Below are 26,120 nucleotides of genomic sequence, written 5' to 3'. Positions count from 1 at the left end.
CCTCCACAAGGGGATGAAAGGAAAACAGTTAATCTCTTACTGCATGTAGTAAAACTACCGCATCAGGCATGACGTTTTAACTTTTTACTACTAAATATGTTCGGAACACACTTCGCAGACTGTATCCACACATGCCGGCAAATGTTCGATATCATTGTACGAGACATAGTTCAAGAGACATGACGTCATAAACACTTAGCTGGTTGTAAACCCAGCTCTTCTTAAATCGGAACACAAATTACAGACACTATACTCACGTAGTGTTTGATAATGAGAGCGCTTAGCTTTTCTGGATTTCTTCTGGGTTACGTGGTTGACGTAAAATATTTGGAGTATTAACTCAATTTGCTGTTTTATACGTGGGAGTTCGGTTGTTTGAATGCTCGGAGATGTACTCATTAGCTACTATCCGTGTGGGGTAAGAACCTGCTGCATCCCACAGGCGCGAGGGGTAAAAGGGCGTGAAACTGGAGCATAACTCACGAACACCTGGAGAAATTTCAACCAAATTTGTAAGGTACATGAATTATTATTTGTATGAAAATACCGTGGGAGTAAGATCCCCTACTACAACTATGGGTGGGGGTCAGGATGAGAATGGGTGACATAAGTATGTTCGAAAACGACCGGTTGTTATTTATTTCCTGTATTTAGTTGTCTTGCAATACTTTCAAAGTATTAATTGCAATTTGCCTCTCATATGTGCTGTTACATGTGTCAAACAGGTCACAAGAATGAGCACTAAAGCGAGGCTACAATTTTGTCAACGTATTTCGGACAAGCCACATGGCTGAATACCATAGATAACCTGCAGACAATCAGACATATATGTGTGAAACATACGTCACATACGCATATGTTCAATATCTCCTCCTATGCTCTTGGATCGATATGAACCAAACAGTGCACATATATTATTTACTATCTGAAAAAAAAGAAAACGCTGTGGGGGTAGAAACAACAAACCTCTCATTGGGGTGGTGGTGGGGAAGATAACAGGTGAAGGACAGAGAAGGAGGTGAGAAGAAAGTAGACAGAGACAGAGGGGATAGAAGATGGACAGACAGAGAGATAGGAGATGAACAGACAGAGAGTGGGTTAAGAGATGGACAAACAGAGTGTGGGAGGAAGTGACTGACAGACAGAGAGGAGGAGAAGGAGTTAGCCAGGCAGTGGAGCAGGAGGAAATGGACAGATAGAGGGGCAAGAGGAGGTGGACACAGAGAGGGGGTGAGGACTAATAGAAGATAGAATAAACAAAAGCCAGGTTTCTCAGCTAGTAATTATAATGAAACATCTTTGTCATTTCACAAATACTTCCACACTATAACGTTTTTCTTTTCTCTTCTGAAATGCCCTGTAATGGATAATACAAACATCTTATCCTCTCTGTGAGCTCAAAATCCAACTCGTTATGGAGGGATGGCGGTACAGAAAATGGAAACTAAACGTCGTCACTATGTTCTTCACGTCAGCTGATGGTGTGTGTAGAGCTGCAATACGAAGTAAAGTGTGTGTGTTGCCTGAGGTGATCAGTGCTGAGAAAAGAACGAATAATGTAGCAGTGGCTTTTTCTATAGTTAAATAGCGTCTTTGCAAAACAGTATTGTACAACAGGGATAAAGCGAAAGAGGTTGTGCTGATGTAAACAGATTGGCGTAGTAATCGCGAGGAAGGACGCTCCATTCTTCATCCGGCCAGCCTGATTTAGATTTTCCGTGGTTTCGCCAAATTTCTTCAGGCAAATGCCTGAATAATTCGTGCCGTAAGGACACGGCCCAATGCCTCTTCCATCCCACTCAAACTAAATCTGCAAGTATATAAAAGGCTGTATGTATGATTTATGCTTCTTGTTTTTAAACTGTAACACCATGATATGTCCAGAACCTTCGTAAAACTCATCCACTGCTGAATAACTCTACTACTGCTACTATTTCTACTACGTTTGACACTAACAAGGGAAACTCCCCATCTCACCCCCCCCCCCCCCCCCCCCCCCCAGATTTAGTTATAAGTTGGCACAGTGGATAGGCCTTGAAAAACTGAACACAGATCAATCGAGAAAACAGGAAGAAGTTGTGTGGAACTATGAAAAAATAAGCAAAATATACAAACTGAGTAGTCCATGGGAAACAAAGGTAACATCAAGGACGATCTCAGCACAGGAGCGCCGTGGTCCCGTGGTTAGCGTGAGCAGCTGCGGAACGAGAGGTCCTTGGTTTAAGTCTTCCCTCGAGTGAAAAGTTTAATTTTTTATTTTCAGACAATTATCAGAGTTCAGGCACTCACACATAACCAAATTCACTCTCCAAAATTCCAGGACATGTTCAGATTTGCTTCGACATATGCAGGATTTGACGGTCTACACACGGAAAAATTTGAAAACGTTAAAAACATATGTTTTGACAGAGCACAGAGAAAACTGTGCGACTGTGAAACTGTTGCATTCATTTGTTGCAGTTTATGTGACACACTCTTATGTTTTCATCACTTTTTTGGAAGTGATTATCACATCAACAAGAAAACCTAAATCGGGCAAGGTAGAAGAATCTTTTTACCCATTCGCCAAGTGTGCAAGTTAGGTGGGTCGACAACATATTCCTGTCATGTGACGCACATGCCGCCACCAGTGTCGTATAGAATATATCAGACGTGCTTTCCTGTGGAGGAATCGGTTGACCTATGACCTTGCGATCAAATGTTTTCAGTTCCCATTGGAGAGGCACGTCCGTTCGTCTACTAATCGCACGGTTTTGCGGTGCGGTCGCAACACACAGACACTAAACTTATTACAGTGAACAGAGACGTCAATGAACGAACGGACAGATCATAACTTTGCAAAAATAAAGTAATTAAACTTTTCGCTCGAGGGAAGACTTGAACCAAGGACCTCTCGCTACGCAGCTGCTCACGCTAACCACGGAACCACGGCACTCCTGTGCTCACGTCATCCTTGATGCTACTTATGTTGCCCATGGACTACTCAGTTGGTACATTTTGCTTATTTTTTCATAGTTCCACGCAATTTCTTCCTGTTTTCTTGATTGATATTTGTTCAGTTTTTCAAGGCCTATCCACTGTGCCAACTTATAACTAAATCTGAGTGGGGTGCGATGGGGAGGTTCCCTTATAAGAAAAATTTGAATCTAATTACTTCAGAAATAATTTTTTTCTATTAATTGCTCGTTTTCTCAGAAAATACCGTAGCTGAAACAGGAAACTGCTACATCTGCCAGGGATACGAAACCACATTCGTAAAATGAGAATAATACAACATTAATTTACTTTTGTTTTATGTTTGTTTATTCCCGAAATACAGATAGAAAATTTAAGTGGTTGAAAAAAAAGTAACACACCATTTAGTAGATCTTTTGCAATAACTCGGTACATTTACGCCGTTTCCCTTACCGATGAAGTACTGAGTATGTAATTCATTTCACCGACAGTCTACATTCAGCTGAATGGCCTAGACTTACTGCTGGTGGCGTTGTCCCGCGGTTTCACAGGGTCGGCATGGTGAGGATTGGATTTAGGCCAGGATAATTTTGGGGTGGCCGGATGCCCTTCCTGTCGCCACCCCATACCCCCAAGGACGGAAGTAGTGTATCACAGTGCCTGCATCTAGTATAATCCATGGAATAGTGCGAATGTGTTCAGATATCTGCGAGTCGTGGAACTGAGGCGGAACGTGGGCACCAGCCCGGTATTCACCTAGCAGGATGTGGAAAACCACCTAAAAACAACATCCAGGCTGGCCAGCACACTGACCGACGTCGGTAATCCGCAGGGCGGATTCGATTTATGGCCGGCGCGCCTACCTGAGTTCAGGAAGCAAAGCATTAGCGCTCTCGGCTAACCTGGCGGGTCTGAACAGCGTAGACTAGTATGCGATATGAAAGTAAAATTACAATCTTTCTGCGGTAATAATAATTTGCGCGTCTTTTGTTGTGCATTTTACTGATGTACCTGTGATCGATTGGGACTGATTAACGCCACATGTTCGGATATGGTTCTAGATAGTCATGCTAGTTACTTCATAATTGTTCGACATTAGACTGTGATTGAACTGTCCATCAATCTGTCGCACAGCAGCCCATCCACTGAACCATTATATTGGAAGTGTCCAACGATTACACTTGTCATCCACCTACTGTCGACCACGGTGACTGGCCCTTGCTTCAGTCTTTTTAATCGAATCTGACGAAGTACTTTTGGCAGACCGTTACTATTCGAGTATCTGCCCACCTCATGAATTTTGGGGCCTACGCTTGAGCTTCGTATGATATGGACTCTGGCAATGTGTAGATACCTTATGTCTTGTCGACCCTGTATGCACCTGTTACTCGCACGCCCACTGCCTAACGCCACAGCGATCACATAAACTTAGCTACGTGTTCTGCCTTACGGCAGGTCTTGTCATGGGGCAAGCCTCGTCAGAGAGGTCCACCGGATGAGCATCTAGGGAACTGAATCCAGTAGTGGTTTCCCGTTGCCTTCCACTGATGATGATGAAATGATAATGAGGACAACACAACCCGCGGTCCCTGAGGGGATAAAATCTCCAACCCAACCGGGAATCGAACCTGGGCCCCTCGCCGGGACAGACTGTCGCGTTGACCACTCAGCTATCGGAGCGGACACCGATCACATAACACATGTAATTATTGGCTCAAATGGTTCTGAGCACTATGGGACTCAACTACATGTAATTATTCTGTCAGCATAGGCGGTAGGAGCGTCATCATTCCTACATTGAAGTTTTCTTTAATTTGGTTGCACATCGGTGTCTGTTCACCCTGTCCCCTTATATAAGATGTTCCTACTCTGTTCCGAAGCAAATACTTTCAGGCCTTTCGATGTTTAATTCTTGATTGCAGATGAACTTCACACAGATAATTTAAAAATTTTAGTTGTAAACCTTAGTTTTAAGTCCAATACGGCAAAAGTTCTGGTTTCACCTGAGCTGCTTTGTTGCATACAACTACGTGACTTTTGCGATTGGTTACTTCTGTCGTGACATTTCATGACAAATAATACGCGCGCAAGTCCGTCCCTGCAGCGATACTTGTCGAGTCAGGTAATAAGTTGTTGTTGTGGTCTTCAGTCCTGAGATTGGTTTGATGCAGCTCTCCATGCTACTCTATCCTATGCAACCTTCTTCATCTCCCAGTACTTACTGCAACCTACATCCTTCTGAATCTGCTTAGTGTATTCATCTCTTGGTCTCCCTCTACGATTTTTACCCTCCACGCTGCCCTCCAATGCTAAATGTGCGATTCCTTGATGCCTCAGAACATGCCCTACCAACCGGTCCCTTCTTCTTGTCAAGTTGTGCCGCAAACTCCTCTTCTCACTTATTCTATTCAAGACCTCCTCACTAGTTACGTGATCTACCCATCTAATCTTCAGCATTCTTCTGTAGGTAATAAGTACCTAATTAAAATATTCTGTTACCTAATAAATGAAAGTCAACGGCCTTGCCGCAGTGGATAGACCGGTTCCCGTCAGATCACCGAAGTTAAGCGCTGTCGGGCGTGGTCGGTACTTGGAAGGGTGACCATCCGGACCGTCATGCGCTGTTGCCATTTTTCGGGGTGCACCACGGCCGCCTGTATTAGAGGCCGGAGGACTGAAATGTGCCAACGTTACGTTAAGGCCTACCGCATGGCTGTGGCTATAAGGTAGCGAACGGAAGCAGTTGTTTACGTACTTTCGCGGTGTCTGTTTTATCCGACATTACAGTGTAATTATGCTATACTGGACTCTGCAAAAATTATAGCAGGTAGTCGTGACTACAGTAGAAGATATAACACAATGTAAGTATATAATTCTGTGAAGTTTGTAGTGTTTTTACATGTATATGTGCAAGTGTGCTACGTGAACGACTTTCGTCTACACAATTGCAACAAATGTTCTACTATATTCTAGATACAATTCGAAAATAAAGTTTTGAATTCATAAGGTTAGTATCAGAATCTTCTCCTAAGTGATTTGTGTTAATATTATGAATATTTCTACACATTTGATTCTATTGTAGACTTGTGTTTCGTGATGTCCAAGCAGTAGAAAAAACCAGTCCACTCAAATTCTCATTTGCTATTTTTACATAATAGTATTTTGATTTGAGATGTTAGCAATTAATGCATCATTCTATTTGCAGATGCCAGAAAAATGTTGTGTTCCTGATTGCAACAGTAATTACAAATCCAGCAAGGAAGAGGGTTGCATCTCAGTGTTCAGATTCCCTACTGAAGAGGAAAACAGAAAACGATGGACAAGAAATATCCCCAGAAAGGACTCGACTCCATCAAATGGAAGTGTTGTTTGCATTAAACATTTTGAAGAAAGTGGCGTATCAAGAGTGGAGATTTACAAGGATTGTGATGGGAACTGTCACGAGTTTCCTCGTCAAAGGCCAGCTTTTACCAGAAGCTGTGCCAAAAATATTCCCTGGGTTACTATCGTATTTAAGTAAGGTGCAGCATCCAAGAAGGTGTTTGTCATTTATATAGGAAGGAATATCATAATACATTCCAAATAACAGACTGAAATAATTGCAAGTCTGCAAATAATGTTAGTAGGCAACTCACAAAATTGTTTGCTGAACTTGTATATCCAAATCTCGGGTAAGAAACGTCATAATATGAAGAACATGTGAGTTATTGAAAAGTTCATCGTTGCAAGGAAACGAGAATAAAATGCGTAATTCCGACATAAAGTCGGCGTAATACTGCGACAAATTAGCTTTTCTAGATTACTGTCTTATTTATAGGGACCAAATCTACAAAAAAAAAAGTGATTGCGTATTTATATCTGACACGTCTTCTCCATTCGACGAAATCTAAACTTTAGTCTCGGCCTAGCTGGTCACGCTAGCAGGCCTACTGACGTCACAGGCTAAGACGTTGTCAGCTTGACGACTCCGGCCTCTAATACAGGCGGCCGTGGGTGCACTCAGCCTCCTGATGCCAACTGCGGAGCTATTCGACCAAATAGTAGAGGCTCCGGTCAAATAAAAACATCATAACGACTGGGAGAACGGGGTGCTGACCACACGCCCCACCTATCTGCATCCTCAGTTGAGGATGTCGGATGGTCCCGATGGGTCACTTGCGGCCTGAAGACGGAGTGCTTTAATAAATGAGGTCCCACGCTGGGAGAAAAGTATTTAAGAAATCAGGTCTCAAGGATGGTATCCATTTCTTCTCTGCACAGATAGCAATCGTGATAGGTCTCAAGTACTGAAGTAATTATCACATTTTGCTGTTCACCTCGTCAGGTGTCATGTTTAATACGTTTGGTATTGCGTCTAGAACCCAATTAACACTGTTTATAGGTCGCGGTCTATGCAGTGGAATTACGATGACATGTATCAGTTAATACGCAAAAGAAAGGATCCACCATGCAATTATCGTTCTGAAACGAATACCAGTGGACAAGCCAAAGTCATCTACGTAATGGCTAGTAACAGTCCAATTCAAATCCGAGTTCATTCCACTACGTATTGCATAGCGCGTGACGATAGGCGTAATAGAATAAAGGTAAATGAACTGCTGCTTTGTGGTCCCGGTATCTACACTGTGCTGTTGACAAACATTCGAGTCTACGACTGTAGTGTTCAATATTCGGTGACACTAAAATATTTACTACAGTATATCTGGTAGTTTCTTCAGCACGTTTACAAACATTTTGCGCAATTTATTTTATGAACATAGTTGCAAAACATGTAGGTAAATCTCTAAAGATCTTAAGGTTCGTTTTGTGCCGAATGCTGTGTCAATTCTGCTGCCGTTATCAGTGGAATTTGTCCCTATATGCACAATGGTACCCTTCCCGTATGTGCAGATTTGACATACAGTGTCTGCTAAAACGTTGCATTTGATCGTTATAAGGTGCAATCAAATGAAACCGAGACGGGTACTAAAAAATAAGTAAACTGTTTATTATTTTAAAAGTAATCTCCACAACTCTTAAGACGCGTATCCCAGTGTGAGACAAGACGGCCAATGCCTCCACAGAAAAATGTATGCTGTTTCCTACGGCACCGTGACTGATCCCGGGCGTGGATCTCTTCGTCAGAAGCAAATCGACGATCACAAATGTTTTTCCTCAGGGCGGACCCACAAGTTGCCAAGATTGTTTCGAGTACGCTGCAGAAGTTTCGCTGGAAAGCTCTTACACATTCTCCATACAATACCGATACCCCCATGCGATTTCCATAATTTTGGAGCCCTGAAGGAAGACAGTTGTGGCCATCGTTTTGCTTCAGATGACGAGGTGCATAGCTGGGAACTGCCATGGTTCCGTAGGCAATCGCAAACATTTTTCCATGAAGACACTGACCATCTTGTCTTACAGTGGGGTAAATGTATTAGCAGTTACGGCGATTACTTTTGCAGTAATAAACAGTTCATTTACTTTTTCCATCTGTCTCATTTTGATTTGACTGCCCCTTATATCATCTGCTAATTAAAATCATTCTGATCAACAGAACGAAAATGTTCTTCATATTTTTTGAAGAGGAAAAATATTGTTTGCTTTACTTTTTCGTCTTTCTGAATTATCCGCTTACATTCTGATACATGTCAGTACGGATATGTTATTAGAAGTACGTGAAGATCTAAATATGATTTACGATTTGCATAAGGCATTTAAAATAACAGGTGAAAGATCATAAATACTGCAAACAGCGTTGAAATAAAAACAACAGGCACTAGTAGTAGCAGTAATGCCTGTTTTACATACTTCTTACACATTTATTTTAAATTAACTACCACTGGTATAACAGTCTCCCGTGTAATTCAGGATAGGCTAGTTATTTGGTAGTGTAGTTAAAATAAAGCGCAAAATTTTTAACCATGAGATGTATAAATCAGGTAAAAATACTAAGTTATCTGAGTTCTCACTGGATGAAAATCCTACGGATCTACGCATCACGATATATGACACATAACGTTTCGTCACATTCGATGCGGAAATAAGGTAATTTAAATTCTTGCTAGTTTGGCCATAGTTCACACTTAAAAATATAGTAACTTTCAGTTAAGACCTTCGAAAATATATTTATTTTGTTTTGTTTTTATGGTAAAGGGCTTTCGAGGAGTGAGGTGACGTACTCAGAAACAATTCATTTCAAATAAAAATTCAATAAGGAACACGCGAGCGGAAAACAAACATTTTCGAAGCATGAATATTTCTGAGAGTTATATAATATCTTTCTAGCTGACGATGAAGAGTGGTTTGTGGTATACTTTGTACATCAAAAAATGGTTCAAATGGCTCTGAGCACTATGGGACTCAACTGCTGAGGTCATTAGTCCCCTAGAACTTAGAACTAGTTAAACCTAACTAACCTAAGGACATCACAAACATCCATGCCCGAGGCAGGATTCGAACCTGCGACCGTAGCGGTCTCGCGGTTCCAGACTGCAGCGCCTTTAACCGCACGGCCACTTCGGCCGGCCTTTGTACATCACAACTTACAATTTCCAGTATCTAAATGAGAGCTCCTGGCATTCACAGCATCTTACAATCGTAGAACACTTAACACGGCATTTGAGAGGTTAAAACCAAAAATAAGCCTCACCAGACGAATGTGCAACAGATATTGACTTAACATCAGAAGCTTCTTTTCGGACCCTTGTGGAGTGAATTTACTGCAAAACTCTCCTCCATTAGAAGCGGCATTACATCCGCCTCTCCTCCTCGTATTATACTCTACATCTATAGATATTCGCAACTTACGTGGACCACAGTGAAATGCGTAAAACCAACGGTCAAAAAGGGCTTCCTTTCTGTAATTCCTCAGTCGGTCTCAATGTTTTTCAAGCATCAAAAAACCATCATCCATTCATTTGCGTTTGTTCCTTCGAGAAACACCAGAAGAGCTAAATCTCTCTTCTGAGCAACTCTTTCGCAACATTTTGATATGCTCGATTTTATCACACAGTACGGTAAATGAAATGCAATGAGTGTATGACATTGTTGGCCGGAAGGCCCCAACGGGGGAACTTCGGCCGCCGAGTGCATGTCTTATTTCAGTCGACGCCACAATGGGCGACTTGCGTACGAGTGACGGGTTGATGTTTACAATGAACCTAACGAAAGCTCTGAATTCAATTTGTTCCTCAATGAGCTGTATCCACTTACGAAATTAGTTTTCCTTAAGAAATAGTTAATGAATTGTGGACGACGGGATCCTGAAGACGGCTGTAGTTAGTCAGGCTGACGGCGGCCGAGTCTTGCTCGTGATGTGCTTAAAAGCAAGCGCCTGCTATGTAGTTTGCATGAGGAAGGGTCTCTGCATTGTCCCACCAAGTTGTTTTAGAATTTTTAAGCTTTATTTACCATATGGAATAGATGAAGAGAACAAAATAATTTTTGTTTTTTCGCAGGTACATTCATGCAATCCTGGTACATACTGTAATCCGGCACCACAGTACCGTAGGACGGTGCAACAGAGGCCCAAATAAAATGGCGTAGCCCACTCGTAAAGAGGAGTTTTCGGCGGCAGCGAAATAGTTTCAACTGTGTCAAGCCAATTGGGATTGCTTCTGCAGCTATCTGGGTAAGCCCGACACAGCTAAAACACTTCTGCTGTTGCTGAGAAGTAATTACCGCTCGGCACTCCACCTTCTTAATAGGCTTCGCCTTTTTGTTTTGGCTGCTCTAGTAGCAAGCTACGGCATTGCAGTCTAGGTAATTCAATGTGTACAACGACTGTGTGAAGTTCCTGGCTGTGGCTGCCAATATTTTATCTTACTGGTCCGCCCCAGTAGCTGAGTGGTCAGCGTGACGGATTGCCGTCCTCTGGGCCCGGGTTCGATTCCCGGCTGGGTCGGAGATTTTCTCCGCTCAGGGACTGGGTGTTGTGTTGTGTTCATCATCATTTCATCCCCATCCGGCGTGCAGGTCGCCCAATGTGGCGCCGAATGTAATAAGACCTGCGATATGGCGGCCGGACCTGCCCCGCGAGGGGCCTCCCGGCCAATGACGCCAAACGCTCATCATCATCATCATCATCTTACTGGTGATGCTGTAGCAGATGAAGTAGCATATGGCACAAAAGAGGAGTGAGGTGCACGCAGCAGTTGGTACAGTATGTACCATTCCCGTGGGAGAATACGTCAATTGTACTGAACTTGCTTCTGATTGGTCGGCGCATTCGGGTGTTGGGCGCCAAAACGCCGAACTTCTATTGTTAATTACATACATACTTTTCATTGTATTTAACCCAGTTTTCAGTATGACAGTTTCTCATGGTTACCCTACGAGTCTACCGTTTTTGTTTATTAAATTTCACTAGTTTTGAAAAACGTAAGAGTATCGATATCACAACCGAAGTGCTTCGGACACCTTCGGGTCGATTTGGCGCGCCTGGGAGACGAAGTACTTCGGCTGCGCTACTCACTCTGTTTCGAGTGTTCTGAGCCGGACATGTATCTCTGTTCCGGATGGACATTTCGTACTCTATACCGGAACATACCGGAAAAGTTATTGCACTATTAAGAAATCTGTGTCGAGTGTTGTTGAAGACAGTGTAAAAAGTGATATTTTAAAATATAAACAGACGGGATACTTTACTGAGAGGTTTCGCCTACCATCATTGTGAGTATAACAGATCTTGCCTCTGCAGATACAGAGACTAACCTGGGAAAGTGGTATCCTACAAAAAAATGCACAAACACAGGTTCAAGTTCGAGATGACAGCATAGCAGCCTCCGCCGAAGAAGATCCCACGACCGATGAGCTGTCTTCTGCCTGGGGACACTACTTTAGAAGACGACAGGTTGGTGGAAAGAACGGTTAGGGACTCTTATTCAGTCTCTACAGATCTCTCCAGCTTACAGATCTGACGTCCAACACGACAAAGTATAATTTTGTATCTGCAAGTATGTATCTTCAAATCAGCTGCAAATAAATCACGTTACTTTATTTCTTCATGTTGACAGTCAATACTTTGAGATAACCATCTGCAGTTGGTGCAGGGTGAACCTCAATCACGACAGCCAATTAATTCAAACAAACTACATTGTCCGCTGTTTTCATGGTGTCTTACTGTGATGTAATTCAATTCCCAGCTGCGCATGTAAACTTGGTACAGAAAGCAGAGAATCTTATCCGCCTCATACCGCGTGCTGTACCTGGTATATGGGACACGCAAGAATTGCAAGGCGCCGCTCGTAATAAGTTTCCATACAGAGCTGAACCGTAGTCAAGAAGCACAAACACTGCAGTTTGACAACACCTGATGTGTCATTCTGCAAGCCATGCCTTACGAAGCCAGAACGAGCTCAGCCGCTCCATAGCATCCTAGCACTGATGGGAAGCGTGAAGGCAAGGGGAACTGACAATAACTATGACATCGCGGTGGCATGCATGCATGGTGAGGGAAAATGACCGTACCGCCGGCTGCGATGACGTTAGGACCAGCTTATATATCTCGTAACCAAAGACTCATTCTCAGTCCCTGGTCATTCTAACTGCATCTCTGATTCTGATGGAATGACAGTCTTGCTAGTAGAAGCATTATTTGAATGGCAGATTGCGATATGCTGCCTGTGGCAAAGAGAAGACTTCGCCTCGAAGACCATGGCCAGACGGTTGTATTTGGATGTAGCCAACGCAGGCTGCCCTTGCTGTTTGGCAACTGCCACTTTTGAAGAAAATGTGGAAGAGTCAAGGTATTTCCGTGGTGAAGGGCAGTACCGAGTGACTGCAAACTACCGTCTGCAACCTGTCGGGCGAGACAACACAGTATTGCCTCCCTGACTGTATGTAACACTGCCTTCTTGGCTGTATGCTGTGTTACTGATATGTGTCCTGGGCTTCTGCCTAAAGGCTCCCGGCCATTAGTGATAAGTTGGCGCCCGCTCAAGCACACGTCCGTCTTAGAGAACGCCCCAGCCGTAGTAGCAGAAGGTTAGCCGCCATCGGCTTGCACCTACGAACTTCTGCCCCCGCTGCCTGCATGAAGCCAAACAGCGTGTCCGAAACTGCACAACGGCTGCAGCGGACGAAGCGCTGTCTCTGCATTCCTGGTCTCATCCGATCGTGTGAATCAGCGAGTCATCTGCCATGCTGGAGAAGACATTCCATACCGTGAATTATAAGTAGCCGGCCGCGGTGGCCGTGCGGTTCTAGGCGCTTCAGTCCGGAACCGCGCGACTGCTACGGTCGCAGGTTCGAATCCTGCCTCGGGCATGGATGTGTGTGATGTCCTTAGGTTAGTTAGGTTTAAGTTGTTCTAAGTTCTAGGGGATTGATGATCTTAGATTTTAAGTCCCATAGTGCTCAGAGCCTTTTGAACCAATTATAAGTAATAAATATGATTCCAGAAAACACTGTTTTACTGACGCCTAAAGGAAGATGACAGCCACCCACATCAGCCCCTGGAATCGGCGTCCTGCACCCGTAGCATCACCACCTAAACTGCTCAGCTTCCGTGCCTACTGAAAATTCTGACCCCAGGAGTGACCGCTACACCATTGACAGAATAAGAAAAATTATAAGTACGTAACAGATGCATTGTACAGATGGAGTCTCGAAAATAAATGCTATTTGATGTTTCAGATTATCAGGAAATATATGATACCAGAATATTATACTCTATGTATTGTACTGTATGTTAACCAGGGGCCTAGAATCGACGGGAAGGCTCCGTCCCCGCCGCAGCCGCAGTGGTCCACCACCCCACGAAGACACCGCAGTCCAGTTCACCCCTCCGCCGCCCCACACTGAACCCCTCTTTCAGGGTTATTGTGCGGTTCGGCCCCCGGTGGACCCCCTCAGGAAACGTCTCACACCAGACGAGTATAACCCCTATGTTTGCGTGGTACATTAATGGTGGTGTACGCGAACCTGGAGAACTTGTTTGCGCAGCAATCGCCGACATAGTGTAACTGAGGCGGAGTGAGGGGAACCATGGTCGGCTAATTGGACCTCGACTCAAGTCCACCTGGCGGATTCGTGCCGGGGACAAGGGGCTTCTTCCCAACCCGGAAAGCCGTGTGTTAGAGCGCACTGATAACCGTGTGGATGATCCTCTATGTACTTTAGTATTAAACTTTTATGTATGAATATATATTACAGGCACCGAAAGATTATTTTCGGCAGTGTGTGTTTCAAACTATTTTATTGCTCAAATCAGAAGGGCATATGTACGTTATGATGTACAGTATTTTCTAATGAATAGCCGGTCGTTGTGGCCAAGCGGCTCTATGCGATTCAGTCGGGAACCGCGCTGCTGCTACGGTGGCAGGTTCGAATCCTGCTTCGTGCATGAATGTGTGTGATGTCCTTAGATTAGTTAGGTTTAAGTAGTTCTAAGTCTAGGGAACTGATGACCTGAGCTGTTAAGTCCCATAGTGCTCAGAGCCATTTGAACCATTCTAATTAATAAATGGCTGTACAGAATTACTCTAGAACGCAGAAAATGTAGCCAGAGAAGAAGCGGACCTCAAGTTTTGGAAGCAGGTGAGTACGTTATGCCTCTGGTAATTATTGAATTATGATACAGAGGCCTGACAATAGTGAATCACCAAAAACTGATGTTGCCTAAGCTAATTAAAGACTCAAATTATCTGTCACCATGTCAACGCCTTTGGGTTTTAACTTGCAGGATCGACATTTAGGACACAGTTCTAGCTTCAAGGACTCTAATGTTTCGTATTGTTCACGAACTTGGCTAGATACCTTTCCACTATGTTAACTTGCCGTAGTGACACAGATAGCATAGGATTGTAGGTCGACGAACTCATTTACTTCTTTAGTCACCAGAAAACGTATGAACTAAAGGAGACAGTAACTGCGACGTTGAGATATTGGCAGTATTATCAGGGAAATCCCGAAAAAATAGGTTTCCTTTGTTTGCGCGCTTAAGAATATTTCCTTCGGCCAGCACTAGCGCGCGCTACAATTATCAGTGTAAAAGGTACTAGCGGAAGTAAAGATGTCAAGGCGGGTCAAGGATCGTTTCGGTAAGTAAGTAGTAGGAGGACACGGTAGCTCAGCTTGTTGGGTCAGAGGGTTGGCTGTCCTCTGTAATAAAAGAAATGAGTGAAGTATTCAACAAAGTTCAAAGGAGTGTCGTCATGTGGCGTCCGCTCAGATCAAATGAGGAGAACAATGACGACCAAAATGAAAAAAAGTCTGTTAGAGCACTTTCCCGCGAAAGGTGAAGGTTCCGATTTCGAGTCTAGGTCCGGCAAATAGTTTTAAGCTGCCATGAAGTTTCATATCAGCGCATACGCCACTGACGAGTGAAAATTTCATTCTCCCAACAATATAAAAGTTGAGAAATGATAAAATCACGCTGTATTTCATCAACGCTACTTACATCACTCCAATCACACGTTAAATGTGTTTTTGGTGCATTTTTATTTTTTTATATTCTCTGGGTTTCCCTTGACTGCAACCTCTGCGCATAATTTCCCCGCCCTGTAGGGGATACTACTCGCAAAGTCGTTTCTACCACTTCGTGATGATCCGTAAAAAATTTGCAATGTTGCGATTGGTCGCTGAGCTTTCATGTCCTGCGCTGTCAATCTGTTGTTGTGAATGTGCTGATCATACGGAATTTTTTAGTTCAGCAAACTGCCGACTGGCCATAAAAGCTGATGTGAAGGGAGAACATGTTCGTATAAATATTTCGCGATTAAAACTGCCTCAGGGAAATACGTGATTTTCCTAAAAATTTGCTACGGTTTTCGTATTTACCTAAAGCACAGAGGTATGTCGCGTGTTCCTCATTCACCAAATTTCATTGTTTGTCACTATACGTTTGGGCATTAGTTGTTAATAAATCCATCTGCTACATATTATGTAGACGTATCGTTACTATAACTTGCCAGAGGTCACATTAATATTATTTGCTCAACGTTAGAAAGAATGAGCTACTAGTAGCTACGATTGCTCGCAGGAGATTACAATAGTCTGTTTAGTTTTTGTGAATATCGACTGCAAAACAACTGAACTAAATTCTTGGTAGGTCATACGACGCATGCAATACCAGTAGCTCCTTATATAGGCCGTTGTATGCATGTGACCAATTTCGTTTTATATTTAAACAATGTGATTCATAAAGAGGAGATAAAACATTCCATTGTGCAGTGATGCTCAGTACATATGTTGCATTCTGTATTTAAATGCTCTGGAAGTATGGTTGCTTAATCCTATTCGTTCAGTGATTCGAAGGTTCCTATTTACATTATTCAATATCGGGCAATGGCTTTCTCACATTCAGACAGATTCAGTGCTCCTCCGCAAAGTAATCACATCTAGTAAGACCAATATAATTTTAGTTTCACCGTTTAAATTAACAATACGACTAGTGGCATGATAACAAACACTTAGAAAGTTCTGCTATATTCACTCCAATACTCAATTTTTTTCTTATGTGGGAGGTCGTTTATCTTAGTTCACAGATTCGGAGGAAATTTCAAACAGATGTTTGACGTTAAAAAACTAATCAACATCGCTTCCTCTTTTGCATCAGCTGCTCGTAGATATCGAGAAAATCAACTTCTGCGTTTTCCGTGTTAACTAATGATTATATTAACTTGACACGTGGGTCATAGCAGTCTGTGGCGAGCGTGCTCTGCTCCTGATTTACAAACTCGGGTTCAAGACCATCTACAGATCTTGGAGAAAACATTTCTTACGTAAAATGTGTTTCTTGCCCTTCCCACCCCCGCCCAAAAAAACAGCATACTTATGTTAGAATTGTTTTATTAATATCATATGAGAGAGATGGTGAATATTAATAAACTACGTTCATTTACTTCATTAACTGTTAATATTTATGTCATTTAATCATCATATATTAATTACAGCTGAATTTGTGAGTGACAATAAATTGCATTTCCCGGTAACATTAATCTAATTTTAGCTTGTACGTCCTGCATTCTGCAAGCGTTCCGACGGAGATTAACGTGAAAACAGCAAACACGTATGTCTGTACATCACAAAGTGCTGTAAATTGGAAATCATATTAATAGAATATCAAATTTTAAGCCAAGAAAAAATTTGCGTCAGTGCTGGGAGGCGGACTTCAAGCCTAGTCCGTAGGTGAGAGATTGCTTTCAACAGCCGCCTCTTTACCCTACAGTTCCAGACTTTGCAGTCTTTCTCCACAGAAAAGGAGCAGAAGAAAGGCATTACCAACAATCGACTAACGTTTTAGTAGAAAAACTTATTTTTACTGGCGTAACATAACTGTAAAACGCACTAATTCATCTACAAAGCTTCTTAATAATCAGAAATATGGAGGAAAATTAGAATCCTCTTAAACAGGGAACTCAAATCTTCTTGAAGGCAATAATCTCGCAAACCTTACTGTGTAATTTCTACTTGATAAATAAATTTCTGAAACGGAGATACCCTCTGAAACTATGCAGAACAGAGAAATTCACTTAATCTGCAGCCTGTCTTGACCTCATACCCTCCTTAACACAGTTCTTTCTAACATTGCTTTTTTGGAGCACCAAAGCTTTGTGGACACTCCCCCATTAAACAAAAATGCCGCTGCACACCGAAGAAAAGAATTTCTTAGTAACTAAAATTCGAAAACAAAGATTCTTCTCGAAACTAAGCGTCCATTTAATGACAAAATCTACTCAACAGAAACCTCTCTTCGTTCCATGACTACGTTTTGACCACAGAAACCTTCGCAGATTCCACGACATGAAACCTCCTCTTATACAATAGAAAGGCAGGGTTCTTGTCACATAACTGTTAGACTTTTCATTTCCTAAATTTGTAAGAGTTAGAACAATCACTCTACATTAAAAATGACAACGACACAAAGTCTCAAAAGACTGGAAAAAGGCGCAAGTAGCTACAGTATATTAGAAGAGTGAAAGAACGGACCCGCAAAATTACAGACCAATATCTCTAAATTCTGTTTGTTGCAGAATCCTTGCAGATAGTCTCAGTTCGAATATAATAAATTTTCTTGAGACTGAGAAGCTTATGTCTACGAATCAGCATAGTTTTAGAGGCATCGCTCCTGCAAAACTCAGCTTGCTCTTTTCTCACATGACTTAATGCGAACTATGGATGAAGGGCAGTAGGCAGATTCCGTATTTCTAGATTTCCGGAAAGTATTTGACACGGTGTCCCACTGCAGGCTGTTAACGAAGGTACGAGCATATGTAGTAAGTTCACAGATATGCGAGTGCGTCGAAGACCTCTGAAGTAACAGAACCCAGTATGTTGTCCTCGACAGCGAGTGTTCATCGGGGACAAGGATACCGTCAGCAGTGCCCCAGGGAAGTGTGACACGACAGCTGTTGTTCTCTATATACACAAATGATTTGGCAGACAGGATGGCAGCAATCTGCGGTTGTTTGCTGATGATGTCGTGGTGTACGGTAAGGTGTCGAAGTCGAGTGACTGTAGGAAGATATAAGACGAAATGGTTCAAATGGCTCTGAGCACTATGGGACTTAACATCTGAGGTCATCAGTCCCCTAGAACTTAGAGCTACTTAAACCTAACTAACCTAAGGACATCACACACATCCATGCCCGAGGCAGGATTCGAACCTGCGGCCGTAGCGGTCGCGCGGTTCCAGACTGAAGCGCCTAGAACCCATCGGCCACACCGGCCGGCATGCAAGACGACTTAGACAAAATTTCCAGTTGGTGGGATGACTGACAGCTTGCCCTAAATGTGGAAAAATGTAAGTTAATGCGGATGAGTAGGAAATACAAACCTGTAAGGTTCGGATACAGTATTATTAGTGTCCTGCTTGTGACAGTCGTTTAAACATCTGGGCGTAACGTTGCAAAGCTATATGAGATGGAACGAGAATGTGAGGAATGTTGTAGGGAACGCGAATAGTCGACTTCGGTTTATTGGGAGGATTTTAGGAAAGAGTGGTTCACCTGTAAAGGAGACCTCATATAGGACGATGGTGCGACCTGTTCTTCAGTCTGCTTGAGTGTTGGGGATGCGTACCAGGTCTGAATGAAGGAAGACACCGAATCCATTCAGAGGCGGACTCCTAGATTTGTTACCGCACAGATAGTCGTTTTCCCCTCGCTCTATTTGCAAGTGAGACAGGAAAGGAAGTGACTAGTAGTGGTACAGGGTACCCTCCGCCACGCTGCGAAGTATCTGTGTAAATGTAGATGTAGACTTATGAGTCAACAGATTGTGGCCACATGACTGATAGCGTGTTGCTACGACTTTGGAAAGCAGTACAGCAGCGATTCTGCGTGGCATGGATTCCACAAGTCATCGGTTGATGTCAGTAGCACTGGATGTCTACGCACAGGTTACCCACTGCCCGCACAGTATGGGCCGGTGATTTTTGAGCGTGGAGCTGGTGGTCACTAGCACACCTGTTGTGTTCCGATGGGTTTATATCAGGCGAATTTGGTGTCCAAGACTTCACCTTGACTACACTCTCGTGCCTCTCAGACCACTATACCACAATATTGGGCTTATGACAAAGGCAGCTTTCCTCCTGGAAGATTCCATCGCAGTCAGGGAAGACATCGAATACGAAGGGATGCAGCAGTCCCGCAATAATGTTCGCGTAGCCCTCAGCAGTCACAGTGGCTTCAATTACTGCCGCAGATTCCATAGAAGGCGAGGTGAATGTCCCCCACGGCATAATAGGCTATTTTTCTACGTTAAAATTTGGTTCAGGTTGTTGTTATTCTTATTGATTATTACATTCAAATAGCATTTACGGTCAATATTCTCATAAAATAGGTCATCTTTATGTGCTTAAAGATTATAAATCATTAAATATCAAGATTTTGTCGTATCATCGAAAATGCTCTGTTATTGGCAGAAGTTCTGGTGACGTCAGAGATTAGGAGTAAAACGAAGCCTACGTGCGTTGTAGTAGTGTTAGTCGACGTTAAGATGCTTTCACGTACTTTTTCTGCAAACAGTTTGCCTATTTTGTGATGTCAAACGCAATTGCAACTTTTAAGTAATAACAGAAAGGAATTTTGCGAATGCTGATAGTGGAAACCTTGCGAAAGTTGATGTGTTTATGATCCACCCATTTAGAGCGGCGATATGTGCAACGACGGACATTATTTTCCCTGCTCCCTGCAACATCGTTAAACTCGCTCAAAACATTATAACAAGATTGTCGACTATTAGTCATGAACCTACGACCCAAAGCACGATCAAATTATTCTTGACAAATCTTAGTGACGATTGCCTTTGTAGAAGACACTCGAGAACTCTTTCATCGATAATTATTAATTAAGTAAAGCACAGCAGACTATAACAATTTAAGTACTAAATGTGCTTTGATAAGCAATCTATTAACCTACTCGAAATATAGTTGGCTGTGCAAATGCTAACTCAACATTAAATTCAAGTTCAAACACTTTCTCGTGAAATGAACACTGATAAAACTTTGTCATTCTGATCAAAGTGCATAAATTAATAATCTTTTTCACTTCACATCAACTTTACTATTTTGAGGCAGCTTTTCATGTAAGGCAAGTTATTTAAGGGGATACGGAATCGGATTTTGGGTTAAAAAATCGAATTTTTTTTTATTGGCGTATTATATTCTGCCATGTTTCCTCTTTAAAATGACATATCATACATAGCTCTACTACAATTATAACTATTTTATTTTTATATATTTGTGAGATCGGGTATTGCGCTTTAGTTATACACGTCTCTCGTGGCTGACCATGAACTTTTTGGCAGTACCTTTAAAGTGACATGAATTCAAATATCCCGGTTTCCAGCGACTATTTATACACTAGTTGCCCGAAAATGTTTCTCTCTGGTTTCCTCAAGTTACTCTTTGACTTTGTGGCGGGACTGTTTTGTAAACAGTGTGATATAAGAAAGTAGTTGTTGTTGAGTTATTTCGTATTTAGTGCTTCATTTTTCGCAGTGAAAATGCCTAGAGCTAAAGCAAAAGTATTTAAAAAGCGTGTGAACTGGCAAAAGAAAAGAAATAATGATTCATTAGCAAAGCAAAGCAGTTCATCATCATCACTGTTGGAAAATGTGAATCCACTTATTACTGATTTGCCGAACGAACTTACACCAAATGAAAACAGTGCTTCTCATAAAAAACTAAGAGATTTGGAAGAGAAATATAATTTACTTGATAGAGGGAATGAAGTTTTTGAACTCATTGATACGAATATATTGTGTGAAGCTCTTGAAAACAGTTTGTGCTGCAAAAAATGTCATGGAAACGTTTCTCTGAAAGTAGAATCCCATGTTGGCCTGGCTGCCCAGTTTAATTTAATATGCAGTGTTTGTAAATACAGCTGTAAGTTTCCAAGTTCGGTTTCAGTAACTGTAAATAATGGATACAAGAAAACTGAACTTTATAGTGTAAATATTAGGTTAGTTTATGGATTGCGAGCAATTGGTAAGGGCAAAGCAGCTGGTGATATGCTATGTGGTGTTCTAAATCTTCCAAGTGCACCTTCAAAGTTTGAAGCTTACAATTATGTACTAGGATCTGCAGTTGAAGATGTAGCACAGAAGTCAATACAGGTTGCTGTGGAAGAAGCAGTGGAAGAAAATGACGGCAGTCGTGACCTCACAGTGGCGTTTGATGGCACGTGGCAGAAAAGGGGCCACACCTCCAACAATGGTGTTGTAACAGCAACTGGTGTTGATACTGGCAAGGTTATTGATGTTGCAATAATGTCTAAATACTGTAGGTGCACAGGCAGGCTGAAAAATGAACACAGTGATGACTGTATTGCTAATTATTATGGTAGTAGTGGTGGCATGGAGGTTGCTGGGGTGAAGAAAATTTTTCATCGCTCTTCACAGTGGTATAATGTTCGCTATGTCAAATATCTGGGAGATGGTGACTCTAAAGCATTCAAAGAAGTTTTGGAAAGCAAACCATATGGGAACAGTGTAAATATAAGCAAACTTGAATGTATAGGACATGTGCAGAAGAGAATGGGTGCCAGGCTGAGAAGGTTAAAATCAGTTATGAAAGGGAAAAAACTAGATGATGGGAAAACCTTGGATGGCAGAGGAAGATTGACTGATTCCATAATAGACCACATTCAGAACTGCTATGGCCTTGCAATCAGGCAAAATACAGGCAATCTTGAAGAAATGAGGAGAGCTATATGGGCTTTATATTTCCACACCGCATCCACGGATGAGCATCCACAACATGGTTTGTGCCCCAAAGGTGAAAACAGCTGGTGTAAATACAATAGGGGACTAACAACAGGAGAGAAATACATTCACCACCACAGTCTACCATCAGCCATCATGGCAGAAATAAAGCCCATTTTCAGAGATCTGGCTGACAGAAGTCTTCTGATGAAATGTCTTCACGGAAAAACGCAGAACCCCAACGAGTGCTTGAATAGTGTGATATGGCATCGTCTCCCAAAAACAGTGTTTGTCGGAATTAATACACCACATTTTGGTGTGTATGATGCTGTGGCAACCTTCAATCTTGGAAATATAACTAAATGCCAGGTCCTTCAAAAGTTGGGTATGTGTGTTGGTTCCCGTACGGTACGTGCTATGTTCTTTTTAGATCAGCACAGACTAAGGCATGCTGATAATATAATCAAGACATTAGTGAAAAAAGCAAGACAGGTGCAGAGGGGTGCCAAAAGAAGACTTGAAGATGATTATGAAGACTGTGAAGGGGGTATTAGCTACGGATCAGGAATGTTTTAATCTTCTTTCTCCGTTTCCCGTAAGTTTACTTTTTACTTCATCTAGGAACATTATCTCAGGTACTGGTCAACCTAGAAGTCTGAAATTTTTATGACGTAGTGACATAGGTCCCTATTACATACTGAAACAACGATTTTTTAATTACTTGATTTACAAAAGACTTAGGGGTGATAGTCTAGTAAAAAGCGATGGAAAAAATTTACTTAAAAATAAATGTACAATATCTCTGTAAGAAAATACTTTGACAATAAACTGTTGTTTCAGTATTGTTGTAACATATGAATGCACATACAGTAAAATTTTTACCTCTCTGTCTCCAGTAGTTTGGGAGAAAATGTTCCCTATAGTAGGCATATATTAACATTGCGGGGATAGGTGATTCCGTATCCCCTTAAGAAAATGACTGCCGAATAAGTCTTTCCATAATAAATTAGGACACTGGGAATTAAATTCTCTACGATAGAATTTCTGTCCAGGTTTGTGATTTGGGATAATCATGCGTGTAGGATAGAGTTTTTAGCAACACCACGATTGTTACTAAAATCAAACAAATTTCAGAAATATCTCGTCCATTTACATAGTGCCAAATGTAAACAATTTAGTGGAAGGCTGGTGGCACTGGTGGCGTATTTGGCAGTGGCTGTTAACATGGCGGCGATGCAGTCATGGCAGTACTGTTGGCCTCGCCCTGTTACGGATCTTCTTGGCGTCTGAATTGTATTTTATAGGGCCAAAAACCACGCCATGATAATAGTATCACCAAATGCAGCATCCGAGGCCCATAAATACTGCTCTTAAGCTTCTCTGGCGTCAAAACCCCAAGAAAATGAGCCACAATGATCCGTTACTGCTAGCGAGATGTTAGCCACAGCACTGCTCAGCGCAGCCTCCTTACCCGTCACAACCGAAAAAATGAATATTCAAACTTTCTAGGTGTATGCATTGATGAGGGGTTCAACTGGAAAAAGCACATTGAAGATCTGCTGAAACGTTTGAGTCCAGCTACTTACGCTATTAGGGTCATTGCAAATTTTCACGATATACATCTCAGTAAATTAGCTTACCACGCCTATTTTCATTCTCTGCTTTCGTATGGCATCATATTCTGGGGTAACTCATCATTGAGTAAAAGAGTGTTCATTGCACAAAAGCGTGTAATCAGAATAATTGCTGGAGCTCTTCCAAGATCATCCTGCGGACACTTATTTAAAGAGCTAGAGATCTTCACTGTAGCCTCACAATATATATATTCACTTATGAACTTTGTTATTAACAATCCGAACGAATTCAAAAGTAATAGCAATGTACTTGGGTACAACACTAGGAGAAAGGATGATCTTCACTATTCAAGGTTAAATCTAAGTTTGGCTCAGAAGGGGGTAAATTATGCTGCCACAAAAGACTTTGGTCACTTACCTAATAGCATCAAAAGTCTGACAGATAGCCATATAGCATTTAAAAGGAAATTAAAAGAATTTCTTAATGGCAACTCCTTCTACGCATTAGATGAATTTTTGGATATGGTAAGTGGGTAATTTCCCCAACCCCCACCAAAAAAATTTTAAGTTTCATGTAATATTTGTGTAATGTAATATCTTGTATAGACACCTATTATTAACCTGCCACGTTCCACATCATTACGAAGTGTCGTATTAATGATCTATGGAACAAGTACTAATCTAATCTAATCCGAAGAGTTGCCACTTGCGCGCCAACGACACCTTTTCCACTCAGCTAGGCTACTTACGTAGCTGCAGGGCTTCCCCATATATTTTAGATTTAGCCCTACGTTCCTTAACTATGGACCAAGTCATTTAGACTACATTATATACACTCCTGGAAATGGAAAAAGGAACACATTAACACCGGTGTGTCAGGCCCACCATACTTGCTCCGGACACTGCGAGAGGGCTGTACAAGCAATGATCACACGCACGGCACAGCGGACACACCAGGAACCGCGGTGTTGGCAGTCGAATGGCGCTAGCTGCGCAGCATTTGTGCACCGCCGCCGTCAGTGTCAGCCAGTTTGCCGTGGCATACGGAGCTCCATCGCAGTCTTTAACACTGGTAGCACGCCGCGACAGCGTGGACGTGAACCGTATGTGCAGTTGACGGACTTTGAGCGAGGGCGTATAGTGGACATGCGGGAGGCCGGGTGGACGTACCGCCGAATTGCTCAACACATGGGGCGTGAGGTCTCCACAGTACATCGATGTTGTCGCCAGTGGTCGGCGGAAGGTGCACGTGCCCGTCGACCTGGGACCGGACCGCAGCGACGCACGGATGCACGCCAAGACCGTAGGATCCTACGCAGTGCCGTAGGGGACCGCACCGCCACTTCCCAGCAAATTAGGGACACTGTTGCTCCTGGGGTATCGGCGAGGACCATTCGCAACCGTCTCCATGAAGCTGGGCTACGGTCCCGCACACCGTTAGGCCGTCTTCCGCTCACGCCCCAACATCGTGCAGCCCGCCTCCAGTGGTGTCGCGACAGGTGTGAATGGAGGGACGAATGGAGACGTGTCGCCTTCAGCGATGAGAGTCGCTTCTGCCTTGGTGCCAATGATGGTCGTATGCGTGTTTGGCGCCGTGCAGGTGAGCGCCACAATCAGGACTGCATACGACCGAGGCACACAGGGCCAACACCCGGCATCATGGTGTGGGGAGCGATCTCCTACACTGGCCGTACACCACTGGTGATCGTCGAGGGGACACTGAATAGTGCACGGTACATCCAAACCGTCATCGAACCCATCGTTCTACCATTCCTAGACCGGAAAGGGAACTTGCTGTTCCAACAGGACAATGCACGTCCGCATGTATCCCGTGCCACCCAACGTGCTCTAGAAGGTGCAAGTCAACTACCCTGGCCAGCAAGATCTCCGGATCTGTCCCCCATTGAGCATGTTTGGGACTGGATGAAGCGTCGTCTCACGCGGTCTGCACGTCCAGCACGAACGCTGGTCCAACTGAGGCGCCAGGTGGAAATGGCATGGCAAGCCGTTCCACAGGACTACATCCAGCATCTCTACGATCGTCTCCATGGGAGAATAGCAGCCTGCATTGCTGCGAAAGGTGGATATACACTGTACTAGTGCCGACATTGTGCATGCTCTGTTGCCTGTGTCTATGTGCCTGTGGTTCTGTCAGTGTGATCATGTGATGTATCTGACCCCAGGAATGTGTCAATAACGTTTCCCCTTCCTGGGACAATGAATTCACGGTGTTCTTATTTCAATTTCCAGGAGTGTAACAATCATTCCAGTAATTATTCAAATCCACAAGTACAGTTTAAACAGCAACATTCAAAAGATCACATAACTGAAATACGTATACATAGTCAAAGAATTTCCATGACAGATACTACACTCTGCATAAGCAACACTACGAATTGTCATAAAAATGTCGACACAGATACAAAAAGGTCGAAATTCGGTGTTCAGTCTCTAGCATGG

At 42.8% G+C, this 26,120-nt stretch overlaps 1 pseudogene; it reads left to right on the top strand.

The window, feature by feature from the left end:
- Nucleotides 1-5,467: 5,467 nt before the first annotated feature.
- LOC124557013 lies at nucleotides 5,468-5,585 on the top strand (annotated as a pseudogene).
- Nucleotides 5,586-26,120: the final 20,535 nt, after the last annotated feature.

The sequence above is a fragment of the Schistocerca americana genome, chromosome X (genome assembly GCF_021461395.2).
Source record: "Schistocerca americana isolate TAMUIC-IGC-003095 chromosome X, iqSchAmer2.1, whole genome shotgun sequence".
NCBI classification, from domain to species: domain Eukaryota; kingdom Metazoa; phylum Arthropoda; class Insecta; order Orthoptera; family Acrididae; genus Schistocerca; species Schistocerca americana.
The sequence above is the reverse complement of the archived record's forward strand: the minus strand, read 5'-3'. Positions and strand labels throughout refer to the sequence as shown.